The sequence below is a fragment of the Manacus vitellinus genome, unplaced genomic scaffold (genome assembly GCF_001715985.3).
Source record: "Manacus vitellinus isolate BGI_N305 unplaced genomic scaffold, ASM171598v3 scaffold_74_pilon, whole genome shotgun sequence".
Lineage (NCBI taxonomy): Eukaryota > Metazoa > Chordata > Aves > Passeriformes > Pipridae > Manacus > Manacus vitellinus.
Genome location: NW_021940780.1, coordinates 1,625,589 through 1,634,958, shown reverse-complemented (window position 1 = coordinate 1,634,958; position 9,370 = coordinate 1,625,589). Strand labels below are relative to the sequence as shown.

General features: G+C 45.0%; 1 protein-coding gene across 1 annotated transcript in view; it reads right to left on the bottom strand.

Moving 5' to 3' along the window:
• Positions 1–9,370, bottom strand: part of EBF2 (EBF transcription factor 2) — a 133,621-nt gene that overhangs the window by 94,720 nt on the left and 29,531 nt on the right. The gene's annotated exons all lie outside the window — the stretch shown is intronic.

Here is a 9,370-nt window from a genome sequence, read left to right as displayed (position 1 = left end):
AAAAATAAAAATAAAAATAAAAATAAAAATAAAAACAAAAACAGAAACAAAAACAAAAATAAAAACAAAAACAAAAATAAAAATCAATAAAAGTGCTGCCTTGTGCCCACTTTTTCTTTGTGCCCTCAAATGTTTGCTGCTGAGATGCAGGAGGTCAGAGGAGCTGCCCAGATCCAGATCTGGCCTCTCCCCCCATATTTCTCATCTTGGGCTTAGGCTGGTGGGAGCCAAAGCCACCCATCTCCAGGAGCAGAAAAGAGAAAGAAAAACACACTCCAGTCCTCTATTCAAGTTCACCTCAGCACATCTTTTTCTTTCTATTTATTTCTGGTCATTTATTTATTTTATACCTCCTTATTAAAATGGCATCACCTCTTTTTATTTCATCTGCACAGGTTTTAAAGGAATTCTGGGGGAAGGAATCCCTTCAAGCAGTGCAAGCAGGAGTTATTTGCCTCCTGTAGGTCATGGCACAGATGTTATTCAAGAACACTATCAAGAATTACAGTAAAAAAATGGGATCACCCAGTTCCTAAACTGGCCCCTGGCTGAGGAGATCAGGGCCAACAATTCCTCCTCCAGAGGAAACCACCACAGTATTGTTGATGCCACAATATATTTTTCAGCATAGAATAAAAATAAAATAAAAATGAAAATATAAAATAATGCTTGAGACACTGGTTCTCTAGAATGATATGGGAAAAACCCCCAATCTCCTTGAAATTACTGGGAAAGGACCTTAAAACTCATCCTGTTCCACCCATCTTCCACTATCCCAGGTTGCTCCAACCTGGCCTTGGACACTTCCAGGGATGGAGCATAAATCCATGCCTACATATATTTTTATAAATGATTGAAAATCTGAGCTTGCTTTTTCTTTAACATCTCCTGCACTTCAGCTCTTCTCCTGTCAATGGGTTTGTCCCTCAGGGGAGAACATTTCTGAGCCCCCAAACCGAAGCAATTCCTTGCTGCAGGAAGAAAACCCAACTTTCTGTTGGGTTATGCTGTGTTGCAGGAGGGCAGAAAGACAAATCACAATTTGCAATTGCAATCATTAAAAAAAAAATAAACATTTAAAACACCAAGAAATAGATTGAAAGGGTTTTTGCTCACACAGCCCTCCATCCCCAGCTTGGACAGACTCCCTCGTTATATTCCACTGAAAACTCCCTGCCAGGCCATCTCATATAAAAGTCTAAATCCCACTTATCCAGCCTCTCAGGGGAAGCCAGGTTCCTGTGGATAAGCAGGGTTAGAGATGCTGGGAACTCTGAGCCTCCCAGCACGGGAAAGGCCGTGCTCCAGGTCCCCACCCCCGAGGCACAAGGAAGACAAGACCAAAAAGACTTTGCTGAGTGGCCAAAATTTGCAGGGATTGTGCTCCAAACAAGCAAAAACTGTAGCTGTTGTACACACACACACAGACACTCACCCTGCAGCCTTTGTTAACCCTTTGCTCCCAGCATTAGTGAAGTGGGGGAGGAAAATCAGGGTGGTTTTTCCTCAGGGCGCTGAGGAAAATCAGATTTTCCCGAGTTTTTGGTTGTTGGTCCCTGTTTGTTCTGAGTTTGGGGACGAGGGAGGCCAGAGCCAGACAAATAAACTGTCTCACACCTGAGCTGCCTGCCCTGACCTCTTGCCATTCAGAGATGAACAGAATATATCACTTAGTTCTCTGTCCCTGCCTTTCTGAACATCAGCTGATGTTTTGTGTGCCAGCTCTGTGTACTTTTGGCAGGGGAGAGGAGAAGGGAGATGTGGCTTGGAGGGTTTTTTTGGGGTTTGTTCTGGATGTCTTGAGTCTCTGTGTCACCAAAAGAAGCCACACACTGTCATTTGCAGAGCACTGAGTGATTTTTGTTGAAAACCTCACTCTGTGCCTTCTATTTTGCTGAGTCAAAGCGACATCCAGAGCATTGGAACCACGTCAATTTGCCTGCAATTTGAAAAGCTCCCCACTTTGATCAGCACCACATTTCAAGATCCCTGTCATTTATGTAAACTAATCTTCCCATGGACAATTCATAACTGCCCTGTTTTCTTCTCTTCTGCTTATAACACTTCCCACGTCGCGTTCGGGAGTGTCATTAAATGCCCTTTTATTGCTCCCTGGTTGTGAGTACCTGAGCACTGAGCAGGGGCTCCAAGATTTACGGCCTATTTGAAACTCAGATAATGATGTTTAATTTGTTATTGGCTGTGTAAAGGTTAACAAAGAAATAACTCAAACTATTAGTGGAGGAATAATGCCTTACAACAGGGCCGTTAAGAGCTGGGGCTGGCACCGCATGAAAAGATGGATCTCCTTTCCAGAGGAGCTGATGATCCACCCTCACAACCCCTGGAGCACAAGGGTGGCACAGAAATTCACCCTCTGTAGGCTTTTTTGTGCAGTTTAGTTGGTTTTCATCCCGAAACTTGCCCAGGGAACGCGCTGACCGTCGTGCTCACCCAACCCCACCGGTGAGGTTTGAGAGTATGTTCTGCCCTCAGCTGCTTTTCAGGGTCACCTCTCTCAGAGCAGATGGTAAAAGCAGCTCAGCTTGGCTCAAACCCAGCTTCAGCTGCACTCTGTCCACAACTTGAGTAAGATGCAGGAACACTTGTTGTCTAGAGAGGCTGTGGTTGCCCCTGGATCCCTGGAAGTGTCCAAGGCCAGCTTGGAGCAACCTGGGCTAGTGGAAGGTGCCCACTGGGGTGGAACTGGACTACCTCTGAGGTCCCTTCCCAGCAAACCATTCCAGGATCCTATGATTCACTCCACCAGCTCTGCAGCGGAAAAGAGGCACCATCTGAACTAAAGTGCTGTAAATAAACACAAATCAAAGCCCTAAGTGAGCAGATTTCAAACTGATTTTATAGCTCTGCTGAAAACTATACCCCAAGGCCTTGCTTTTAAAACTTCATTGCCGTGGACTCCACTGATCACACGCTTTTCCTGGGGAGGGAGGGCTTGGTTTTTCCAATTTTACTGCACTCTTACAATCAATCAATCACCCTCGTGCAGATCAGTCCCTTTTTTTCTCATCCTTCTTCAGGCTGTTGGGCAATCGCCGGAAACACTTTTTTTGGGAAGAGCTGGGGAGAGGTTACTGGATGTGGGCCCAGCAGCTTTTGGAAAAACAGAGTAAAAAAAATATGCAGGATTCATGGAGGAAAGACAAGCAGATGCTGCTTGAAAAGCTGGTTATATTCTTATGTCAACAAATTAGTGCACGAGCAGCCAAAAAGCCCACACAGAGGTAACACAACAAATGTGTCCTGAAGACATTCAAAGGAAACACAAACTCTCCCTGTAGGACCTACACTAAGGCCTGACTTTGCAGTGCACTCAGGAGCAATTCCCATAAACTCTGGATCAAGGCTGGGTACAAAGGAAAGCCAGGCCTGAAATCCCTGCAGCTGAGCTCTGTTTTATGAGCCATCTTTTACCACAGAAACGATTCCAAACCATCTTCCATGGGGCTGAAAAATACGGATGGGAGGGAGAAGACATGGATTCTGCAACTTTGGCTTGAACAACATCCATTTTATGTCCTTAAATACCCAACATTGCAGCCAAGTGGGAGCTCAGTCTTCCCAAACATTCTTGGGGAGAGGCTCAGACCTGCAGCTGGTGTCCAAAGCAATGTGACCTCAACAGCTTTAAGACAAGGGTCTAACTCTGTGTCCTTTTTAATGCCCCTTTCTTCATTTTTTCTACCTGCAAGCCCTTCCTCCATGTCTTTTCTGACACCTCCACCCAAATCTTACACTTCTTGGCTCTAAACTTGCAAAAACTCTCTCTCTGTGTGTGTGTGTGTTTGTGTGGACTCTCCCTGTAGGATTTTAGCATAAATTCTAAGCAGTCTTATTAAATTCAGTGCAACCTTCCCATCCTACCCTTCCCCCACTTATTTTTTTGGTTTTTTTTCTTTTTTTCCTTCCTCCTAACTCTTACCACATGTTGAAAAGGCCAGACATGAGTCAGACCAGGGAGGGGGAGAGAGGAGGTGAGCAGAGGGGAGGGTTCCTTTGCCAGTCAAGAGAGGGGGCATTTCCCAGCCTGCCCACTCCACACACCATGGAGATCCCACAGCACCATCAAAAACTGTCCCACCAAGCAGCTGAAAATTAAAGGCCATCAAGGAATTCATAAAAGCAGCATGAAAATGGTGGTGTTCCTGCTTTTATTGGCCAGTAAACTCCCAGAGGGTCAGCACGTCCTCAGGGACCATCAGCTGGGCAAGGGGAGGTGCAGAGGGTCTGCCTGTTCTCCTGGAGGCTGAGGATGAGCTCAACCTAATTAAATTTAAATTTTTATATTGAAATGAGGTGAGCTCTAAGGCTCACAGCTCTGGATTGGCTCATCTACTCTCTCCCACTTCCATTTGTTCCTCCAATCTGCTGCTAAAAAGGACTTTTCCAGCAGCTCTGCCATGGATGTTGCCACATCAGACACATTTGACCCTGCAAATCCTATCATGAGCCCTTCTAGAAAACCCTGCAATGCCTGATTTAGAGGTATTGGTTGGTATCAGAGCTCACCAAACTGTTAGCTACGCCCTTCCTGAAATAAACTCTCTATTCTCAATGTCACATCCAGACAGAACATTTATAAACCTTGACCATCATGAATTCTGTAAAACATCAACAGAGAACAAACACCAGTGACCAACCAGACCTCAAAATAATCCTATTTCTTCCTTTGCCTCCAGTCTTTCCATTCATTGAATGTTCTCTCTGCTTAACTTCCATGTTCCAGTTCCATGCCAGGTGTTGTTTTACATTCCCTAATGTCACCTTTTTATCCCTTCCCACTCTCACAGTGTTTCTCCAGGCTCCAACAAGCTCGTTGTGCCACAGGAGCCTCACCAGAACTTTCAGGCTGCACAGAACCTTTACCCAACACTCTTCCATTTCTCCCAACATTAAACTATTCCAGCTTCCAAAACCATCCTGAGGGACCCAAATCCCAGGTAATCCCTCTCAGGTATGAGAAGGACCCAGAGACAGGGCTGAATTAAAAGCCAAACTGCCAATTCCCTGATTAAAGAGCAGGGTTCCAGCATCCAGCAGCAGCTCTATTACTGCCCTGTTTCCCCCTAAGGCTGCACAGGAGCAGCACAGGAGATTTATTTTATTTTTTTTTTTTTGCTGTTTCTGGGATATTGGTGTTAAAAAAAAAAAAAGAGGAAAAAAAAAGAAATATATTGATGAACTACTTTGTCATTGTTAACAGCACTGCTGACAAACTCACAGCAGGCCCACTGAGAGGAAGACAGCAGCGTGTCTGCTGAGTGCCTGTTGGAGCTGAGACATGTGCTCTGAATTAGGCAAGGTGTGTAAATTATGACAGGCAGAGCTCTTTGGAGAGTGCCCAGGTCTGAGGGAATTCTGGTGCACTTTTGTTGCTGCTGCTGCTGCGTTTTTCCCTGTGGTTCCTGTCTCAAAAGAAGCCTTGCTCCTTGGAGAGAGCATTAACGGGCTCCAGCTCCTCAAGTGTCATTTGACAGGGATAAAATTGAAATGCTAAAAAAGAAAAACCCCGGGTTCTTTTCCTCCTTGCCTTCGTTAGTTTATTCTCTCTAAAAAAAAAAAAAACTGGGGCTGAACCTCAGAGGAGAAACAGCCACGGGGGAGATGGGGGAGGAGGAAGGATGAGGCAAAACCTAAAAACATGGTTTTATTTCTGCAAAATCAGGCATGAAACTGCCACCCTGGTGACATCTGGGAAGGCCTGGCCTGGAACACGGGCTGCCAGATGGATCCCAGGATTCTCCATTCCCCAGGAATGCCCCCACCAAGGCAGGGACACTCAGTGTTGTTGCTGTTGTTGAAGGAAATTAGGCTACACCACACTCAGTCTTTGAAAAATAACACTGAAGGAGATCTCAAAATTGTTCTCCTGCCTTCAGGTCTGTGCTCAGAGAACAGCACTGCCCAAATTTCCTGTCACAAAGAATTATGTAGCCCTTCCAAGATGAGATTATTGACCTGTCCTTAATCAGCCTTATCACAGACTCTCATATTCTGCATACTTATATTCCAAACACACACATCAAAGTCCCAATCACAGATTAATCTGGGCACTGGGAACCTGCTTGTTTTACACTTTCAGCAGCAAAAATCCATTAACTCGATTCAAAAGTTGTAAAGAAGGTGGTTCTTACTAAGGAAGTCGTCCTGAAATTAGCACACAACTAACAAAATTGGTAATTTTGGCCAGCTGGTAACAAAAAAACAACTGAAAAGCATCTTTATTACTACAAAAGTTACTTAGGAAATTCATTCAGAAAGACTGTTAACCAATCCTACTCCATGTCCTGCAATTTTATCTTTGTTTTTGTCCCTGGATCCCCCAAAACTTTCCAAATTCTGAAACAGTCACAACGCAATTATCTCCATTATTAGTTATGCTCTTTCCTCCAGAAGACCTCAAGTGTTGCAGTGCAACTGTTCATCTTCTTCTGGGCATTTATTGGCTGAAAAAGTATTGGTTTTTTCCCCCTACAATAATTGAAAATACACTTCCAAGCTTCAAGGGCTTCTTGCCAAGAGAGGAAAACTTTGACACTGTTAATTTTTAGGGGTTTTTATGCAAACATAAAGCACCAAACAGCTTCCAACCACCTCTAATTCCCATTACCACCCATCTGAGTGGAAGTTTCCTTCTGTCAGGAAGCAGAAAGATGCTGTTCAGTGAAAAACCAAACGGATTCAATGAAAGATTTAACCACCAAAACCCACCACTTCCTCTTTAACCTCATCCTCTGGCTCTGGAAACATCGTCCCTGTGTTGTTCCCTCCCTGCAGCAGCGTGTGGGAGGACGGGCTGGGTTTGCACTGGGAGCAATCCTGGTCATTCCAATCCCAGTCATTCCAGTCCTGGTCATTCCAGTCCTGGTCATTCCAGTCCCAGTCATTCCAGTTCTGGTCATTCCAATCCCAGTCATTCCAGTCCTGGTCATTCCAATCCCAGTCATTCCAGTCCCAGTCATTCCAGTCCCAGTCATTCCAGTCCTGGTCATTCCAATCCCAGTCATTCCAGTCCTGGTCATTCCAGTCCCAGTCATTCCAATCCCAGTCATTCCAGTCCTGGTCATTCCAGTCCCAGTCATTCCAGTCCCAGTCATTCCAGTCCTGGTCATTCCAATCCCAGTCATTCCAGTCCCAGCCATTCCAGTCCCATCCTGCTGCAGCTCCCAGAAACATTCCCATTTGGACATAATCAGTGGTTTATTGCAGGGAAAATGAACCAAATGAAACTTTATCAGCTGTTTAATTAATGGTCACTTTGCCAGTGCCTTGTGCCAGACCCTGGGCTGGACCCGCCTGTTCTACATCTCCTGCTGGGAAGGAGCTCAAACACCAAACTGGGGCCTCCAGTGCAGAATTCCCAGCTCTGCCAGTCATGGAAGAGCAAAGAGGGGCCCAAAACTGAGGAGCTGTTGTGATGGATGAATGATGGGAATGATTTCTGGGGGCAGCTCTGGCATTCCAGAAGTTCCAGGACACCACTGGACACAAACCCCACTCCTTTCAGGACCTGAGCAAGAGCAAAGAGGGACAGCAAGGGAAGCCCCATCCCCTGTCTGGTGAGGAACAGCCACCATTATCCTGTTCCCCCGTTCTCCTGCTCAACTTGACACTCCATTAAATTTTTTTTTTAAACTTATTTACAGTGACATTACTCTGGTAAAACAAATTTGGACATCAGTTTGGCCTGTAAGCCATGTTTGGACTCTTTCCCATATAGAGATATACCAGCTGGACAAGTTTTAGGCTGAGATCCAAAGCTGGGAGAGAGTATTTTGATCAAGCAACAATAAGACTCCTGTTAGCTCAGCTCAGGGGTTCTCTGTGTGCAGGATTTTTCATCTGTGCTCAAAAAGGCATGAAAAGCATCACTGAGTTTCCAACACCTTCTATCTGTCTATTTATCTATAGGTATGTGTTTATAGAGAAATATAAATGTATTTATGTATCTATTTTACAAATATTTATATTTCATTATATAAATATGTGCCTAAATATATATATTTAGCTCTAGTTCTCCCCCCCCCAGTTTCCAGCTTTCCTCTCTGTATTCCAAGCCTAAACACACCAGGTGTCACTATCTGGGAATGACGGGCAGATTGAGTCATTTCTCCTTTGGAATGGAACCCCAGAGCCCCGAGGTCTGAGAGCAGACACTGCTGAAGCTCCTGCTGTGACCCAGCCCTGAAATCCATCCCCAGCTTCCCCAGCGCTGGGGGATGACATTTTAGAGTGGGAGGTCACAGTGCACTCACATCCTTCCTCCCAAAACCATATCCTGCCTGCCCTGCCACTACAGATGGGCTGCAGGATTCCTACCTGCTCACCAGAGCAGCTTGCAAGCCCCAAAAATAAGATCACACAGCACATTTCCAGACTTTCTTTCCTGCTCACTCCAGCTTTAAGCCATGACACCACTGCTCTGGTTTAACTATCTCTAATGTCAGGCTGAGAAGGGTCTGTTTATGAGACCCTGAATCAGGCTGAAGAGCTGCAAGTCACATTTTTCATCAATTAGGGTTGGAATTTTAAAATATTAATTTTTTTTATTATTATTTTTCTTTCTCACTTTCCCCCCTTCTAGTTATGGAGGCTGAAAACAGTCAAATCTGACTATTGATACTGAAGTACAGACATTAAATATCTTGGTTAAGGGGAGCTGTATCAGGTGTTAAACACAACTGGAGCTCCTGGTTTATGTTTTTCTGGTTGTTCCATGTTTTCTCCTGCACTTGCATTACCAGGGCTGCCTCATCTGTCCAGAGGGCATGGACACATCCCACAGAAGGGATTTTCCTGATGGAGTGGTGATGTAACATTTCCCCATAACTTCCTCAGGAGTGAGTGTTCAAATTAGAGCCCCAGTTCTGAGAAGAGGCAAAGAATTTGGCAATTCCTCCCCAAATTCCTTGTGAGACAGAGATTACTGCAGGGTGAGGGGGGAGGATCAGTAAGACAAGAGGGCTTGGTCTTATGCTGTGCCAGGGGAGGTTTAGGTTAGATATTACCCACCTAAATACCCATCTAGATACCCATCTAAAGATATCAGGAAGAATTTCTTTGCAGAGAGGGTGCTCAGCCCTTAGAATGGGCTGCCCAGGGAAGGGGGGGATTCTCCATCCCTGGAGGTTTTTAAGCAGAGACTGGATGTGGCATCAGTGCCATGGGCTGGGAACCACGGCGGGGTTGGATCAAGGGTTGGACTGGATGATCTCAGAGGTCCCTTCCAACCCAGCTGATTCTGGGATTCTGTGATTCTATGGTTCTATGATTCTGTGATTCTATGATTCTGTGATTCTATATTTCTGTGATTTTACAATTCTGTATTTCTATGATTCTGTGATTCTAT